General features: G+C 40.0%; 1 protein-coding gene across 7 annotated transcripts in view; it reads right to left on the reverse strand.

Moving 5' to 3' along the window:
* The window catches only part of FTO (FTO alpha-ketoglutarate dependent dioxygenase), a 431,971-nt gene that overhangs the window by 271,177 nt on the left and 148,781 nt on the right, over positions 1–12,013 (reverse strand). The window lies entirely within an intron of this gene.

Raw genomic sequence — 12,013 nt, forward strand, 5'->3', positions numbered from 1 at the left:
TCCTGTTGTTGCAGAGGTCTTGGAACTGCTGTTGGTTCAGAGCTCCTGAGAGCTCCTGTTCTGCAGACAGAGAGTGAATTCTGTCCACTGGTGAAGGACAGTCATGTTGTTGCAGAGTTCCTGGAACCTTGCTGTTGGTTCAGAAGCCCTGAAGAAGGATTTTCTTGTTGTATGTTTACAGAAATCCTGGAAGAGGGTTTTGCTAATGTTTTCAGGGGTCCTAGGACTATTCTGCAGACAGAGAATGAATTCATGAAGACACTGGCAATGTATCTTGTGGCCTTGCTAAGCTTTGTCTCCCCAGAAACAAAGATTGCTGAGAACTTAAACCTCCATTTGGGTATTAACTGCTGTGCTTAAGCTTGTTGTAACTCTGGGGTAGATTCAATTGTGATCCAAGGGTGGGGAACTTTTGACTTTTTTGTGCTCTGTGATTAAACAAATGAATGTACTTTACTTATGATTGGAAACTAATCTCCATTTGAGAAGAGGGGCTTTGTGATGGACTAAATGAATGTACAACCTAGGGATGGAGTAGTATTTAGAAGAGGGACTTTGGGATTGATTAAATCAATGTAATGTAGGGGGGTGGGGTAGTACTTGGAGATTATTGAATTATACTTAGTAAATGCTGTATTTTGAATGATGTCATATTTTGATCTTCTCAGTTCTTAATTTTTCACTGAATAAAATGGAGAGCACCTATGCTGGTATTTTGAACCTTGGGAAGTTGCCTTTGCTTGGCATTACACTAGTCTAGCAAGAAATTATGTCCTGTACCAGCACCATAAACTGCTTTTCTAGATAATCAACAACAACCACCACAACTAAAAAATGGCTTCTCTCTATTGCCAAAACCAATCAATAGGGGCGGCCAGGTGGCTCACTGAGTAAGAGCACCTGCCCCAGTGTCAGGATAACCTGGAGATCAAATTTGGGCTCAGATACTTAACACCACACTCAGAAATAACTGGCCCTGTAACCTTGAGCAAGTTACTTGACCCCAATTGCTTTAAAAAAAACAATCAATAAACTTTTATTAAGTACCTATTATGCTAGGCACTATGTGCTAAGCACTAGGGATAAAAAAAAAAAAAGACAGAAAGATGGTCACTGCCCTTAAGGAGCTCTCAATCTATCAGGACCATTTCACATTTTCTGTATCAGCCAAATGAACACAAAATTTTTCTTGAAGCAACATGAAATTGAGGAAATGTAGCCCACAACAGATCAACTCCTAGAAGATTCTCCTTTGATAAGTTCATGCTGCTGAGAAGATTGAATTGCAAGTATCATTTTCTTATTTATTGATCCTATGTACAACTAATTCCTTTCATCCTGTAACTGCTTAAGTTGTGATTCTTTGTATGTATACTTGGTTCATAATTCAGCTGGTAATGGGTTAAGTTTAGAAATCCAGCTCTCCTGATAATCACTGATCCATTATTACCTCAAGGAACTTAGCTGACCATGGGGGATGCACGTGAACACAGGGGAATCAAGACTAATATCTCTAGACCACCAAGCTACCCTTGAAGGATGTCTCACTTGCTGTCCAAAGATCCACTATCTTGCACCTAGACTCAAACAAGAAGCACTTCTTAGTCTCAGAAGAGGAGGACGGGTTGTTGCTAGCCCTCATTACCAAACTTCTAACCAATTGTATTTTTCCCTGCACCTCAGCGCTCTAACCAATCATGTTGCCCTCAAATCTGATGTCATCTACACCGTTCTCTTTTTTGTTCTGTACTCCCCAAAACCTATAAAAGAGGAGTTGTCCTTTTGCTCATGGTCTTTAGCTTAACTGGAGGCAAGTCACTGACCTGTTTACTGACAGGCACTATTGGCCCTGTTAATAAATGTTATCTTGCATGGAAAATTGCCTCAGTTTACTTTTTTTGTTAAATTCTGAACACTACACTGCCCAGTTCCACCATCTCAACATTATCAGCCCAATTCTCTCTTCCTTAAAGGCTCCTTACATCTAAAAATTTATAAATTTAGTGTAGGCAGAACCAAAGAAAAGGATGAAGTCTATATTGTATTAAAAACAAAAAACCAAAATGCTCTGAAAATACCCACAATTTAATATTACTCTATCCAATCTTTTTCCCCTCTTTGGACTGGATCAATGCTTTCCTTGACATGGGTAACTCCCTCAAACAATACAGATCAGTATTTATTATGCAAGTTTTAGAAAGTGATCCAGGGCACTGAGGAATTAAATTACTTGTCCAGAGTCATAGACCTGGTACACATCAAAGGCAGGATTTGAACTTGGGCCTTCCCAGTTCTGATGGCCAGCTTTCTATGTACTATATGCCATGCTACCTCTCACCCAGTCTTTAAAGGTATTTAATAGCTACATTCCCAGCAATGACAATTCCATATAACTTACATACTCTTTGTTTTGGAGTCTGGAAATGATATAAAATAGATCATTTTTTTGGAAATGTATAATTCAGTTCCAAAGACTAAAGCAAATTATTTCAGAAGAAGAGCATTCACATCCTATACCCTGTCCAAAAATGCAGGCTGAAAGGCCAGAACTGTAGCCCCATTTACCCTTTCTCCAGAAATTCAATATAATACCTACTTAAATATGACTTTGGCTATTCGGGGTGCTAGGCGAGGAACAGAGAAAGAAGCTATCCTATTTGGGAGGAGTGAGGGATGGGAAAGAAAAAAGAAGCATTCATGTTACATGTTTGCTTGAAACCTGGCTCAGGTTGGGTAATGAGCCTTTTTATGGGTTCTAGCCAGGATCATAAGAAATGAAGAAACAGTCACTGCAGACAGTGATACCTGAGTCAGAAAGAGTCAAGATCAGTCTTGCAAATCCCAACGGAATCCCAGTGACTTCTGTGTTATTAATACTAAGAACCACAGACATCATTAAGGGGAAATCATCCTAATGAACAGATTTGTTAAGTGCTTTTGTTCCTTTCAGTAGCAACTAATCTGATTCGGTCCATGTGGCAAAAAGAGTATTAGAAGTATTACTTTCAGGTTTGCACCTTCATTTAAACTCTTGGCAACCCTCTAATTGAGGAACTCTCTTGAAATTGCTTCCAACTGTCTCTAATCCTTTATGACTTTCAGAAAGAACCCAGCAATTTTAATTTGAGAGTTTGTAATTTGTCTAAAACTCTAATTGTATAAAAGTGGCTGAAGATTCATGGAGTGTATGAGACTTCATGGAGTCTCAAAGGATATTTGAAATGACAGCTCTAGTCTTAAAAGATTACTTTTTATATTTTTATCGAAGAAACATGAAAGTGCCACTTGTTAATGAGGCATGGATTTGTTTGTAGAAAAGAATGCCAATGACATTGCAAAACATAATTAGTCAACTGCCTTTTGTTCTACAATTAAGAAACTCAGACAGACTAGAAAACTTACTTAACAAAACGGAGGAAGAAGAAAGAAGCTCCATTTTCGGCTACCTGATGGTTGAATGTGATACGCCCCATAAATGTGGGAGCCAAATTCTGAACACCAGCGTCTAGCCCTTCATATTAGCATGAGCCTCTTTTCACACAAGAGACACTCCAGCAAGATCAGCAAAACTTGTCCTGGCCCTTACTACTACTGAACTCTTCATTGTACATGTTTCATTCCCCCACCACTAACTCCCACTCCCATGTCTGCTAGATCATATCACTTAGACTAAGAGTCCTTTAAGTTAAAGTAAATGTCCATCAATGGCAAACACTCTTTACATTGGTACCCCACTCTGGTACTTTCTATTGCCACTAAAGTTTTCATCTCTGACACCTCTTCAATCTTAATATTTGCATCAAATCTTGGGAGGACTGCAGAAATTAGTAGTGTGAAAGAATTTCTGTATTTAACAGCCAAACGAACAATACATAGGGTCCTTTTGCCTTTGAATAAACAGATATTCACATTGTTGTAAAAAAAAAAAATAGAGGTCTAAAACAGGGTTACCCAGAAGCACATACCCAACAATATAAATGAGTGGCCTTGAAAGAAGCAGGCCTGTATCCCTTTGTCAATTTTCCCCAAATGGAAAATGATAGCAGCATGATATAGTTTTTAAAATACTGAATTCAGAATCTGATGGCCTGGGTTTGATTCTGAGCTATGATAGGAAAAGTCAGACACAACAATCTCTAAAATTTATTCTTGCTCTGATATTCTATGTTTCTATGGTTATTAGATAACTGGCCAGATCCAACCAGGTATTTGTTTATTAAGAGTGAATATGGTATTTGGGAAGACCAATGAGTTTTTAGGACATACAGGGATCATTAAGTAATTCCACAAAGGAAGTAAATATGAAAGTTCCTTCCTTTTTCAGGATAGAAGTTGTCTAACTCCATAAATTTCACCACAGATAGAATTTTCCACAGGAGCGTGACCTCTTTCAATAGGCAGAGAGAGGGATGAGGGGGACTCCAAGCTGCAAAGTTTAAACTTGTTTTTTATCCTTTGCTAGAAGGCCTGATTATCCTGCTGTGGTATTGAGGGAACTGAATTCTTGAGGTTAATAATTCATTTTCACAACTTTAAATGTACATACGGAAATTTAATCCTACTTCAGAAGGAGCTGGTTTAACCTGGACTTTGTTTCTCAAACCTCCTCCCCTTTCTTTCCCTGCTTTCCTCCTCCTCTTCCCCCAAACCTCTCCACTTTTACAATTGGCAACACTTTTAAACATTTTCCAAAGAGGTTTGGGAGTAGGAGGGACTGGAAAGATGTGGAAAAGAGGTGAGGCTACATTCAGGTAGACAAAGAGAGCCTGTGAAAAATAGGTGAGGCTGAGGGATAGAGAGAAAAAAGTATTTTTTTGCTTCTCTCTTTGTGGAGGCTTATCAGCCTCTCCTAGTATCCCCTAGGGAACAGAGCTTTAAAAATGAAGTGAAAGAGTATAAAAGCAGAAGCCAGTCAGAGCCCTTAATTTCTCTTCCTTCATGTAATTTGCTTACCTCCATCCCTTTCCCCCTGTTTCCCCAAGTTTTCCACCAGACATCTAAAAAGAAGCCTTCCTGGTTCCTTTCTGAGACCTGAAAAGACTTAAAAATCCGGCTCAATTGGAAGCACCAAGGAAGGAAAACAAGCATTCAGCAAAGGGTGGCCTACACTTAGACCAACTGCAACAAATACTGGGGAACCCACCATGATCAAACTCTACTACCAATCAGGTCTGGGCTAAAAATTGACTAACAGAATAATTTGACAGAAAAATTCTCCTGAGATCAGTTGTTACTAAGTGTACTAGCCCTGCTAACAAAACCTTAACCTGATTTGGTTACATTTGGTAAGTCAAAAATCATCACTTATTGGGGCAGCTAGCTGTCACAGTGAGAGAGCGCTGGCCCTGGAGGCAGGCAAATCTGAGTTCAGTTCCAGGCTCAGACACTTGACACACTTACTAGTTGTGCGACCCTGGGCAAGTCACTTAACCCTGATTGCCTCGCCAAAAAAAAAAAAAATCATCCCTGTTACACTCAGGAGCTGAAAGTTGTAACACGGGTTGTGGAAAATAAATTGGTTTCCTCCATTGCATCCTTCATCCTCTTTGAAAAGATCACTGATGACAGAGGATACATAGTGGAAATCCAACCCAGTACAAAGCATCAGAGCATCACTGTTATTGTCCAAGTGTAAGCAATAGATGACAACCTCTACTAAAATTCTTTCCCAATGATACCGCACTGTGGTGAGAAAGTGAACCTATGGTATCTAAGGTTATGTCAAAAAAGCTGAAGCTCTCGCACGTCCACTATCAAATCAGGGACAGGCTCTGTCGTTCAAGGAGCACCTCATTAAGCTCACAAAGGGATATAAATTTTCAGTCAGTGCAACTAGCAAAGGATATCAACTTAGACAAAGAAGGATTGAGATTGCCATGGAAAACAAATTTACATTTCCTTGAAGTACTGAATTCAGAAATAGATGAACATACAAAGATAATGTGACTTTATTATCCAAAGAGGCTAATCCCTGGTCAAGGGATTTTCCAAAAGCCTCTCTATGCAGAGAGATTCTAGTTTGATGGAGCTAAGAATAGCACTAAGATCTTACAACTTTATAATAACTTACTCATTAGCTGACAAAATGCACAGCCTTACCTGGGATGTGGCTACTGCAAGAGCTCAGGCTTAGCTCTGTACTGTATGACAAATGCCGGTCTGTGATTACAATCCAGGTTCTATTACTGATAGACTGCTCTCCCTGAGTCCTCCAGGGAGAATGTGAGCTTCTAGGGAGGAAAGACTCTTTCCTCTTTGGTTTGGTAGCCTCAGCTCCTAGCACAGAGTAGGTATTTAATACATGTACACTGCATTGAAATTAGTCTCAGTCTCAGCTTCCTTGTCTAGAAGATGGACACAATAATATTGGCCTTGGTATCATGACGTGGGTTCCAGTCCCATTGACTCATTCTAGGGGTGATTCTGATCAAGATACTTAAAGAAGTTACAGAACAACTTCTGATCTACACTGAGAGAAGGAACAGCTCTCTGGGAGCTCCTGACATGATGAAATTGAAGATCCATACTAAAGCAAAGAAAGCACACAAAAAGAACTATTTCACAAGGCTATTGTGGAGGAAACTTTGTAAACCTTAAAACAACATATAAATGTGAGTTATTATCAGCAACATAAAATTTGATGTTACATTGGTTATCTCACTAAGATAGAAGGTAATATAGCAAAGACTATTAACTATCTGAACAGGTTAGAGATTGAGGAATATACTTTCTGAATATTCCTGAGGATGAGATATATAATCACCTCTTTTTGTGGAGGTGATAGCTACATAGATATAGGATGATGGGGTTAATGGTCTCATATGGTCCTTTCCAACCAGGATATGCCAAGTGGGCTCTTGTCCAAAATCATTGAGTCACTGCAGGTTAATTCACCTTGCCTGAATATTTATTGAGTACCTTTCATGGGCAAGGCAATACAGGAAAAAAAAAGACCAAATCAAATAGTATGATATAGAAGGAGATGACATGGATATTAATTTTTAAGATAGTATATATATATATGTACATATATATAGTCTATATCAAATTACTTATCTTAGGGAGGTGGGGAGAGGAAGCAGGAAGGGATAAAATTTGGAACTCAAAGTTTTATTAAAAAATGAATGTTAAAAATGGTCTTTACATGTAATTGGAAAAAATACCATTTAAAAGAAGAAAAAAATAGTGCAATCAATGAAAAGAGTGTTGAAATTGGAGTCAGAGAACCCAAGTTCAAATCCTGGTTCCCTTCCCTCCCTCCCAGAACTTCTCTGGCCCTCGCACCTCTTAGTGCTTTAAGAAGAATGGGCAAGGTAACTTCTAAAGTCTTCCAGTTCTAAATCAGTGATAGGAGCTACAAAGCAAAATGTGCTAAGTGTTTCTCTTCACTTCTCCTAACACACCTTAGCTCAAGGACTGGAAACTGTTGTAGGGTCTGTATAGACAAGAATTCAAAGAAAAGTTAGAAATGTACTAATTCTCCTATTCAAAAATGCCATTAGTGTCTTGATAGTCGAATTAAATCTCATATAGAGCTGGGGATTTACTCCTAGGTGAGTAATCCATAAGTTCTACTCTTCTGACACAATTGATTAGTGAAGAGGGGCAGGGAAAGAGTAAAAAGATTGCCTTCTGTCTCTGGCTGGATAGGGCAAATAATCTCACAGCAAAGGTACCCGGGAGCAGACTCACTGCTCCTCAACTCAGAATTCATCCAATTACACCCACACCCCTAATTTCACTTGGGTGCAAAACGAGATGGAAAGCAAGACAACCTGTTTATGTTTATATGCCTTTCTGCCTACGTCTGCACTTCTTCACATATTTTAGAATGGAAATTTCAGGAGGCGAGGAACATCCCATGGACTGTGAGAGCTGAACATTAAGCAATAAACGTAGCAATAACGGAGAAGGTAGGAAAAGCCTAGATTCATATTGGACAAGCAGCTGAAACTGTGCTGTCACCTTTCTACTTTTCAAAGTGAAAAGAAACATGACAGGTGCTCATTTGGCTGTTCAAGCACTTTCCACTTAAATGGCAATTCCTCAAGCTTACCAACTGCAGCCTGAAGTTATAATTTATTACTGTCTCTCCATCCTCCCTGGGCCCCAGCAGAAAGCAGAACACAGCACCTACATTTCAAGACCCCCGAGATGTAGTAAAGTATAATTATTTTGAATTTATGATTAAGTCATAAATTACGTGTACATTTAACCTCAGTTGGCCAGTTGAGAGTGGGGGGATGGGGTCAGAGGAAGAAACAACAAAAGCCTTTTGCTTTAAATAGTATTTCTATATGGAGGTGAGACTGAGTGAGTGCCACCTGGTGGGCTGACAAAGATACCACAGCCTCTGAGGTTAGTCCCAGAAGGATCCCAGTCAGAAGCTTTGAAGTTCATAAAACCATTCCTCCTTCCCATTCATGGGGCTATTACACAAAATGCCCCAAATTAATGACTCAAAAAAAGTAGAACTACTGCTAATCTCCATGTTATTTTGCATCTAATTTTCAGGTTGATCCAGGCCCTGCCCCTTATACATTAATCCTCCAAGTGCCAGCTTTCCTAAGGAAGGTTTACAAACACAATCTATAGAAACTACTCTGGGAACTCTATATTGGTATAACTCGCTCATGATTGTGATTAAGTCAGGAGTCAAAACAAAGCACTGATTCAGTAACTTACTGATACCAACTCATGTTACCACACTGATAAAAGTGGAAAGATTTCCCTTCCCTGCAATTCACCCTGGATGTCTAAGGAAAATGGATATCAAAAGATTGGGCAAAATTCCCTGAATAAGTTAGGTTTAGAACTCAGAACTCTTTAATAACCTGTGCTGTCACCCCATTTAACATGGCCCATGTGAAAGTCAAAGGATATTAGATTGTCTACTCTAACCCCTTGATTTTACATGCAGAGAAACTGCATGCAAATAACACACATTCACTGACACCCAAGGATATACAAGTTCTTAGGAGCAGAGGCCTGACTAAAATCCAGGTCTCCTGACCACAAATTCAGAAACAAAGACACCATTTGAATATATTATGAGAATTCTTCCTTGGCAGGTAAAGAGAGTAGCTGATTGCTAGAATTTGGTCACATTAAAATGAGATTTAGGTAGATTACAGGAAACAAAGGTATAGAGAAATAGTTTAAATAAGGAGGAAAATATATTACAAATGGCTTACCTAGAAATACTCATGCCTAAATAGGCTTCAGTCCTTACCTTTGTATTACTCCCACCTGTATTACTAACTCCTAATTAATAAAGATAATGTCTTGATGCTTCTTGAACTTTAGAATCTACCCCACCAAAAACAAACCCATAGCTTGTCTCCAAGTTGCTTTAAGTGCCTAACTCCCAAGCAGCATTCAGTCGATGGAAAACATCTGGGGCAAAGTAAATCATCCTTCTTTGAGAAAGACCAGAGTGTATTTTTTCCCCCACTAAGTGTGTTTTGAAGTCATGGTTGGAAAATTAGTGAAAATTGTAAATCTGCTTGCAAATCTAGTCATGTCTAACTCTGAGATTAGGGCAAAGATTCCAATTTAAAAGTAAAACCGTGACAACCCCAGTTAAGCGTGTCCTCAGGCACAGCCAGCGGGGCCTTCACTCACTTCCATGGACTGTAGATTTATTACAGGCACCCGACACGTTCCCCATCAGACACCCCTGGTGTATGTACTTGAGACAGCAGGGTTCAGTCTGCACTTCCTCTGCAGACCAATATATTATTATAAATTGAGCTAAACTGTTTCCTTTTCATAAGTGCTATGAAGTTCAGATTTCAGTTATCAGCTGGCAAAGCTGAGGTCCCTCCATGGGGCTACTTATGCTATTTGTTTTCTAAAAGCAGTGAGAAAAGGTAACATTAGTTCCTACACACTTTTTGGAAAAAGGAAGGCCTTCTGTATGTAAATAGAGCATCTTAACAAGAATTACTTAACTATTGAATTTAGGTAAACAGTTCTGTGCCTAGTATGGTTCACTATGACAAGATGCTTCCCCACAGCATGAAGGCAAGAGTTGAAAAATCTAGGAACGAGGGCTTATGTTAGAGACTTCATTTCTTTTTGTAAAGGACAACAGGCCTGTTCACAATCTGCGAAAATGGGAGAAATCTAATAGTTACTATAAGTATGTTACTGTAAGCATGGTATAGTGGAAGCAGTACTGACTCTGGAGCCAGAGGACTTGGATTCAAATATTGCCTTCAACATTCACCATCTTTTTAACCTTGGGCAAGTCAAACTTCAGCTCTAGGACTTGGTTTCTTCTTCCTCTGTAAAATGAGGGAGCTGGACCCCACAGCCGCTGGGATCCTTTCTAGGTCTACATCTATGATCTTCTTGCTTTGAAGAGTTGCAGTACAGTAGAGAGAGAATCGGACTGAGAATCAAGACACACAGGTTCAGATCCTGCCTCAGACATTGTTCAACCAACTAGGCAGCATGTTAAAAATGTCAAGTTCCATCTATAAAATGGGAACAATGCTGAATGACCTACTAAGACCACTGCTGTGAGGAAAGTGCTTTGTAAACATTCAAGTGCCATACAGAAAAGTGAGATGTTGTTTTCCCTTGGCAATACGCCTGGTCAGGTTGCTACATTATCTGGAATTAGAACAAGCCTAATACCCACAGACAGTTCTTAGAAAGAAACTATTATCCCCTCTCCTCAAATAGAGTGCAAAAGTAGGTATGGGACTGACCCCTCTTTTCCTCAAGGTTAATTACCCCCAATGGAGAGTGGAGAATGGAGACCTTCCAGCAAAAAAAATCTCCTAAGGATGGCAACTGTTTGTTCTTTGTCTTGAAAAGGACCAATGACATCATGGCTGATGTCTTGACTTGTATATGTGAACTGGATTTAAGTGAAGCAGAGCTGCACAAAGTCATAAGCCTCATTATCCCTTGCAGAGTCATCAAAGTCCAGTAGCAGGACAAAAAACAGGATGACCAGTGATAGCCCAGGACACAGTGATGACCTTGGCATCTTCGATGTCTGACCAAGCTCTAAATGCTCCACAATGCCATTGGAACAAACTGTTCTCACCTGCCCCTTCTGCCAGGGGAAGTCTTTACAGCCCTCAGTAGCCATTCCTCTAGGTTCCTTCTCCCTATAACTCTTCCCTTCTCCAACAGCAACTAGATCTTGGCAGCTAAAAAGCTCAGTGTCACTGTCTCTGCACTAAAGGTAGAAAGCAAGCATGCAGATAGTCCCTCTGCTGAGGCCTCTAAGCAGGTACATGGGGCTGGGCAGCTCCAAGAGCACTCTGGAGGATTTCCTTCCAGTCTCTTCCAGGCTACATATAGAAAGCAAGCCTCTACAGTTCCACAGAGTGTCATTCTCCTAACTACACCCTGAATCCCTTCTGCTCTGCTCTGCTCTGCTCTGAGGACAGACATACAGGTCCACTGACTCTCCCTTGGATCAAGATGCTTGATCACACTCCCCAAAGATGATAGCTCAGTATTTCACACAGTAAAACCCATCATGTCTTCCTGTCAGTGTCTGAACTCAGCTATCTGTGAACACTTGGCAACAGCCCCACATTCCTTTTCCTAACCAGTAGGCCACAGGGGGCACATACACAAATCAAATCCCAGGAAGTTTTTCTTTCCATCAAACCTAAATTTGTCACTTTTTGTCTTCCATCCTTGTTCTACCCTCAGGGGGTAAACTGAAAAAATCTAATCCCTCTTCCAGGTGACAGCTCCTCAAATATGAGAAGGGAACTATCATATCCCCCTACTCAGTTCCTCCAGCTAATCCTCTTGTGGAATGAACTTTAGGCCCTTCCTCATCCTGCCTACCCTCCTCTGGACATTCTCCAGCTTATCAATGATCTTCCTAAAATATGGCTCCCAGAACTCAATACGGTACTTGAAATATAGTCAGACAAGAGCAGGGTATAGAAAGACCACTGCCTCCTTGTTCATGGAGTCTAAGCTTCTCTTAATGCAGTTGAAAATTCTTTTACCTTTCTTATCTCCCATATCTTGC

This window comes from Petaurus breviceps, unplaced genomic scaffold (genome assembly GCF_028583685.1).
Source record: "Petaurus breviceps papuanus isolate PSGF00001 unplaced genomic scaffold, PetGlider_PUasm1.0 171, whole genome shotgun sequence".
NCBI classification, from domain to species: Eukaryota; Metazoa; Chordata; class Mammalia; order Diprotodontia; family Petauridae; genus Petaurus; species Petaurus breviceps.